Source organism: Setaria viridis, chromosome 7 (genome assembly GCF_005286985.2).
Source record: "Setaria viridis chromosome 7, Setaria_viridis_v4.0, whole genome shotgun sequence".
Lineage (NCBI taxonomy): Eukaryota > Viridiplantae > Streptophyta > Magnoliopsida > Poales > Poaceae > Setaria > Setaria viridis.
The window spans coordinates 28992413-29000073 of NC_048269.2; the positions used below are offsets into that span (position 1 = coordinate 28992413).

The window sequence follows — 7661 nt, forward strand, 5'->3', positions numbered from 1 at the left end:
GATCCAAATATTTACATATAGATTCCTACTATTTTCATAAAACCCCCTACTTTGGATCGCCGTTAATAATCATGATCCGATTATTTACAAATAACCTGGATCGCGGCTATTAATCACGATCCGATTATTTACAAATAACCTCTAAAATGGATCGCGACTATTAATCGAGATCCAAATACTTTCAGAAAACCCCCTAACTTAAATCGAATTTGTACCTGCCATCCTCTGTTGTGGATATCTCCTGGCCCCGTCCGCCGTCGAGGCCGCAGGCGACGTGGATTTGCCGGAGATAACGCCGGAACCTTCTCCACCGGGCCCCCCTCATTTGACTGACCTCTGGCTGTCCGTCCGCCGTGCGTCCGTGCGTAGATGATTGGCGCGGCCAAGTCGCAAAAGCACTCGTGAAAGACCGGACTTTTAATCCGACGGAGGCCGCAGCTGTGGAGGCGCAGGTGCAGACGGCGACGCGGGTCGCCGTCGAGGTCGCCGGGAGCCGACGCATGCCCACTCGACGCCGTCGTCGGTTGGGCCTTTCGAAATTGTCGGACGGATGGTTCGCAACGGCCCAGGAGCTGGTAGCTATGGGCCTCAAGAAGACGGGGCCATGGATGGGGATGGCTACCTGGGCCACCCGGATGTTCCCCGCCGGCCCCACTGCTGAGCAGTGACGGCGGCGGCGAAGAACCACGTCCTTGTCTGCTCGAGCTTTTGGCAAGCCGTCAAGCGGGAAGAGAACGGGAACGATCGTGACAATGATAAGAACGCCAACGCCATCACTAGCAGTCTGAACGTTTGGCGCCGGAGCTGTCGGTTCCGTAACAACATATCCGTCTCATCCGGACCTCACAAAATCTTCAAATTTCCACTGATCCGACTCTTCGGCGGTCGGACTGTGAGATTGCAAAACTTTAACCTTGGGACAAGCAGCTAATGCAGCTCGAGTGATTGCAAAACTTATCTCGTACAAAAGCTACTCATCTGAAGCAAGCCGCTCTACAACCGGCAGCCTCCAAAATCAAAGCTTGCACACCCTTATTCCGGAATTCCGATCGAGCTCAGTGCTTGAAGTGCCTGACACTGGCATCAGTTCCTTCCCTCGTCGCGAAGACGAGCGACACGCCGTACTTGTTGCAGCACGCGACGGCGTCCTTGTCCTTCTTGCTGCCGCCCGGCTGAGCGATGATCCCGATGCCGATCTCGCACGCCTCCTCGACGGCGTCGTTCCAAGCTGCAGAAATCGATGGCCATGTCACTTGCCAAAGCAAGACGAGCTAGCCAGAGTGAGTGGAGAAAAGAGAAGAAGGCGTCACTTGCCAACGCAGCTCCCTTAGCCTCTTCTCCCGCCTTCCTGAAGGCGATCCTAAGGCTCTCTCGCCTGTTCGGCTGGCCACTACCCATTCCCAACATGCAGTTGTTCTGCAGCGATAGCATCAAGCCCATCGTTAATAAGTTCAGTCATTTAACGGCAGTAGCTGAGAAGATCAGAAGAACATACGAACCTTGGCTATAACAATGGCGTTGCTCTTAACATGCTTCGCGCAAAGCCAGGCGAACCTGGCATCAGAGAGCTCATTCTCTTGGGGACCCTCTCAGACTTTATCTCAAAGATGATGTCTTCAGGGGTTAGATCATCGGACTCCTGAGCCAACCCCCCACCACTGACCTGCCTGAGCCAAAGCATCCCTTTACAGCTCCTCTTCGCCTCGAGTATTCTCAGCATCTTGGACTTGCCTTGGAGAACCTCAAGGCCCTTCTCTGTGTACCCGGGCGCGATCACTATCTCGTAGAACATCCGCATCTCGCCATCTGTAGGGCTTCTGAATTCACGGATTTCCTTGGCAAGTTCCTGAACGTATTGCAGGATATGACTAGAAGTGGCCTATGATGGAAGAGACTGGTAAGGGAGGAAGCAGCAGAGTTCTGAATACCTCATCAACTGTCGTGTTGAACGCAATTATCCCACCATATGCACTAACGGGATCTGCCCTCACAGCTAACCTGTAAGCTTCAAGGATATCCTGCCGGGAAGCAACTCCACACGGATTTGTGTGCTTCACCACTACACAAGTTGGGCTATCAAACTCCGAGACACAATTCCATGCCGCGTCCGCGTCCAAGTAGTTGTTGCAAGACATTTCCTGTAAAGGAATATTCAGTATTCAAAGCTCTTCAAGATATGTAGAATACAGGTTATGCTACACAACAGGGTACTCTAAAGCGTAGGAGAAGCAAGTTACAATTAATCATATGTAACTTCGCAGGGTTAAACTTAGATGTATGACTTGCGAATTATGCTAGTCAGGCTCTGTATTAGCCTTCCTCTTATTCAATTCCACAAATTCACCAATTGCTTCACTACTTGAATAACTGAAGTTACTGACCAACAATCTCACCTTTCCATGGTGTTGAATAGCAGTTGCAATGCCACCAGCACCTGCTAGATAAAGGCCCTTGTCAACATAGAAGGCAGAATTCTGGTGAGGATTTTCGCCATACCGAAGTGTAGACTTCAGTTCCAGTGGCACAGTAAAGCTTGGAGGAAACATCTCTCCTACAAAAACATAACACGCGTGCGGTTAATAGCCATATAAACAGTACATCATTCAGTCTGATACTGAAGCGTTACCTTTCTGGGATTGCTTCCACAACCATTCAGACACCGCAGCATCGTAAGAGGCAACATGCTGGAAAGCTTTCCATGCCAACATCCTGCGGAACTGCTTGTCCTCTTTATTTCTTTTAAGGTACTCAAGTAAAGCAGGATAATCGTTATAATCCACCACAACAAGAACATCCTTATGGTTCAGTCACACCAAGAGCAACAAATTAACAGAAATTTCCATAGTTAAAGTATGAAACCATTTATGTTGCAAATGTATGCATAAATTGCAGTTCCGTGGTAATGGTAAGAGTTACTCTGTACATAGTGTCAAGAGACAAAAAAAAATAGTAATTTACCTTGGCTGCAGGCTGCAGCTCGGATCATTGTAGGCCCACCAATATCAATATTTTCAATGCCATCATCAAAAGAAATGGTACCAGAGGTGACTCTATCATAGAAAGGATACAAATTCACCACTACTACACCAAATGTCCCTGTGCTCCAGAAAATAAGTTTTTTTTAGTGCAGTGACCAACAAAGTTGGTAGAAAGATTGAGTCCGTAACAATAAAAAATAAGTCGCATGCATTTTAAACACCAGACTAATATAACTTACCAATTCCATGATCCTTTAGTGCCTTCAAGTGATGCTCCTGGTTTCTCCGAGCTAGAATACCACCGTGCATACTTGGATGCAATGTTTTCACTCTTCCATCAGCTGAAGTAACCAGACAATATGTGAACGTTCGAAAAGAATTATGCTTGTTATCACTAACAGCATTTTGCAGGCCTTTGTACCATTTCAGGAAAATTTGTGATGTCTTCAAATTTTGTTTCATTGACTCCTGCAGCTTCCAGGTTGGATGCGGTTCCACCACTGGAGACGATGGAGTACCTATATAAAATATCAATAAGATTCTTCATTGCCGAGTTACATGTTTCTCCTTGTGTTTGCATCCATTTGTTTTTACTATACATCATCTGCAGGTACAAATTTATCCATGGACCATGGTGGATTTAGGTCCATACAGTACCAAGACCCTTAGTGACAAATTCAGGAAACAAGTGGCACACTGAAGGCTGCTTACCCCAAGCCCTGAAGACCATTGCCAAGGTAAGCCAAGTCTGTTTTATCCGACAATGATATCAACACTCGTTTCTTTCCTGACACTGGTATGATTTCACCAACTGTTAGTAAACCTGAAGTAACGTGAAGCTGCGAGTTTGGACAAAAGATGGCATGAAAGAACATGTGCACAATTTTATCAATAGCTAGAGCATAGATATTCATAAAAACTAGTGGAACAAATTACTCGGAGAAAGTGAATAACCGCGAGAAGCATAACCATCCAAATAGGATGAAACTTTCTTCATCCATAGTGTACAAAAAGCAATCTTTTACCCCCAAAACCAAAAGGAAACAACACACAGATCAATAAGAAAAGGACCCGCTCGGCTTGGCCTGCGCCGCTGCCACGGCCGGTCCGGCAGACCGCGCCACCGTGGCCGCTGACAAGGAAGTCGCCGGTGACACACGGCGGGGAGCGGGAGGGATGCTGTGGTAGCGGCGGAGGGAGGCTGGGCGGAAGCCCGCGGCGAGCTTGGCGGTGGCAGCGGGAGACGATAGCATGTGGAGCGGCATGAAACGGGGCAAAAGGCAGGAGGGTACAGGAGGAAAGAAGGGCTGCCATCCAAAGCGTTTGAACAAGTTTTGATATCTAAATCCAAACGGTGTTTGAATCTGGCCAAAGATATCAGCACCTTCTTTATATACCGCAAAGAAGTATAAAAATTTCGGCAAGTCCATTTCGTGTGCTAGCCGGACTCCTCGTGCCGCCGTGTGGCGTCCGGTTCGCGTTGCAGGAGCGCCCAATTCCGGCGCTTCCTGGCCCGCAACCTACGAGCCCCACCGCGTCGGACACTGCCAGTGACGGAGGAGTTGCAGCACTCGGCGCTTCGTGTGGTGACGGTGACGTGCTGCACAAGGACGGGCGGCGTTGGCTGCCACTGCCCACTGCCAGGGCGGTTTGCCTTCGTCTCGGGATAGTGCGACGCCGCATCCGCTTGGCCGGAGGAGTGGCAGTGGAGCCGACGGGGCCCGCGTGGCGCGGTTCAAGTTCAGGTGCAGGCGCAGACGGCGCCGACCACGGCGTTGCCGTTCCAGAAACTATTGCCGGCGGCCAAATTGTACATGCGCTCTCATAAAAAAAAATTCTACCGACGCCCAGAGTAACCAGGGCGCGCGCGACGTTTGGACGGCACGGCGACACCGACGGCTGCGGCACCGAGTGCTGCAACTCCTCCGTCAGTCCACAGCATCTCTCAGGCGTCAGTCCACAGCATCTATTTTTCGGTAGAAACGCAACCCCAGCTGCGCGCCGCCGGCTTTGCAACGGGCGGCACGGTGGCATCGCGCCTGCCGTGACACTCACAGCTGGAGCAGTGCATGAACAAGAACTCATTGTTTTCAATCTGTTTTCTGTACACGACAATTTACATATATCCGGGAACCAAGAACAAGGATTTGAGAACTCGGAAGGGAAGACGATTTGAGTATCTCTTCTTTGATGAGACGTTTCATTGTCTCCTTTGAAATATGTCCTAAATGACCATGACACAATTTCGATGAGACCTCTATCATTTCGCTTACACTTTATAATGAAACTTAATGATGCATTTATTGACAAACTCACAAATGTGCCTAGAATCATCTAATGTAGAAACATAAATAAGGTTTCTCTTTAAATCAGAAAACATAACGTACATCACTAAGCTAAAGATTGAAGCCACTAGCTAATTCTAATGAGAAGCTCGTGATGTCTTCGACTTCAACTTTATTCGTTAACGACACTAAGACTTTGCTCCCCATTCTTATAGTTTTCACGGAATACCCACAAGCTATGTGCACAGTTGCACCCAAGTCGATCCACCAGCTATTAGAAGAAATTTTGCTAAAAAGAACTCATAAATATGAAACAACGTCATTACCTTTATTTTGCAACCACTTCTTTTTTAGGATGAACTACAACACTCAGAAGGAGCCCTAGAGCATTGCTGATCTCATTAGCTACTGTGATGGTGTAGAAGAGGAGCTTTAATGACTGGCTGCATAAAAAAAGGTAATGTTGTTTTTTCATTATTAATGAGTCTTCCTTATTAGCAATTTTTTCCCTAATACCTGGTGGATTGACTCTCAGGTGCAACTATACACATTACTTAAGGCTATTCCATGAGAATCATAAGAAAGGGGAGCGAAATCTTAGAGTCATTGATGAATAAAGTTAAAGTCTAAGGCGTCAGGAACTTCTCAATAGAATTAGCTAGTGGTTTCAATCTCCAGCTTGATGATGTACCTTATGTTTCTAGCTAGCCTAAAGAGAAACCTCATTTCTGTGTTCCATATTAGATGATTCTGAACATATTTATGAGTTTATTAATAACATAAACGTACCATCACTTTTAATTATATTTCTAATAATGTCTTGCTACTTTGCAAGGACTGATTTATATGTTCTCTATATATGATAATCTTTGTGATGACTATTTGTGATAATTCGAACAAGTGTAAGCAAAACAATGAGACCTCATCAAAATTGTGGCATTCTTGTTTAAGCCATATTTTGAATGGGAGAATGGAACGTATCATAAAAAAGAAGATGTACTCCGACCATTAGTTAGATTTCTTTTAGACTTGGAACGAAAATACTCAAGAAAATTATGGAGCTACGATCTCATTATAAAAAACTTAAAAGATACGGGAGACACGCTCATATGGTCAAATTTACTCGCATTAACATGAAAACTTATGAATTGCTCAATTTTGACTCTAATTTGATGAAACAATAAACCCTAGGCCCTAATTGCTCAACATGAAAATGAAATTAGGCTCAATTAGTTCTGTTGTTCTAATTTAGGCACGAATCCATCTAATCTAGGTCTAACTCGCCACTTAGGGTTTAACCAGATTCGAAAAATCAATTAAAACATGATTAGTCCTAACTAACTAGAGATAATGCCACATAAACTTGCATAAAAACCTATCTGAATAAGAACCAGTGGCACATAAAAACTTGCATAAACCAAGTGATCCGAGACTAATCAGAGGCATAAAACCCGATTAAGCTATGGGATGAGGATCTAGTGGCTAAGGAAGATCTGGTGCCAAATGTTAATCTAAACATGCATGAGTACTTATCCACACGGATACTTAGCCTAATAAACATGATCCCTACATCGAGCCAATGAAGAAATTAGTGAAAGAAAAAAAAAAGTCTGACCACAGCTTGAACCATCCATGAATCCTTCTGAATTGGAGATGATGTAGACGTAGCGGTGGTGATCGTGCTTCTGCTCCCCTCAACCACCACGCTTACTAGTCAGCGAATCGGCGAATCCGGGCGTGGTACCGGGTGGTGTAGCGCCGGGGCGAAGCTGTGGCAGCGGCGGAGAGGTGCCGCGCGAAAGCCCGCAGCGAGCTCGGCGGCGGTCGGTGACGGTGACGGTGTGACGTGCTGAGCACGACGGGCACGGCCGGCACAAGAACGAGCGGCGTTGGCTGCCAGGGCGGTTTGCCTTCGGCTCGGCATAGCGGCGATAGCGCGATGCCGCATGGCCGGAGCAGTCGCAGCGAAGCCGAAGGGGTGCGCGCGTCGCGGGGCAGGCGCAGGCGTGCCGGTCGCAACCGCCCTGACTCACCGTCGCGGCGCGGGGCCGGACGGCTTCGCCGTTCCAGAAACTATTGCCGGCGGCCAAATTCGACATGCGCGCGGCGGCAATCTTCTTGAACCGACGGCCTGCTTGTGCGACGGGGCCGGTGCACGCCGTCTCCCGCTGCCGCGCGTGATAGAAAAGAATCGTGTGGCCCGACTGCGGCGCGGCAACACGTTATCTTCTCCCTCCGTCCTGCCGCTGAGCGAACAAAATTTCGCGAAGAGGGATCGACGGAAGAGATACTGACAAACCGGATCGACGGAGACATATACCCAATGGGAGGCGGCGGCGGACGGAGGCGGGAGCCACAAGCTCTGGCGCCGGCCGCGGCGGTGGCGCCTGACTAACGT

General features: G+C 48.0%; 1 pseudogene; it reads right to left on the bottom strand.

Moving 5' to 3' along the window:
• Window positions 1-850: 850 nt before the first annotated feature.
• Window positions 851-4358, bottom strand: LOC117865486 (uncharacterized; annotated as a pseudogene).
• Between the last annotated feature and the right edge of the window lie 3303 nt (window positions 4359-7661).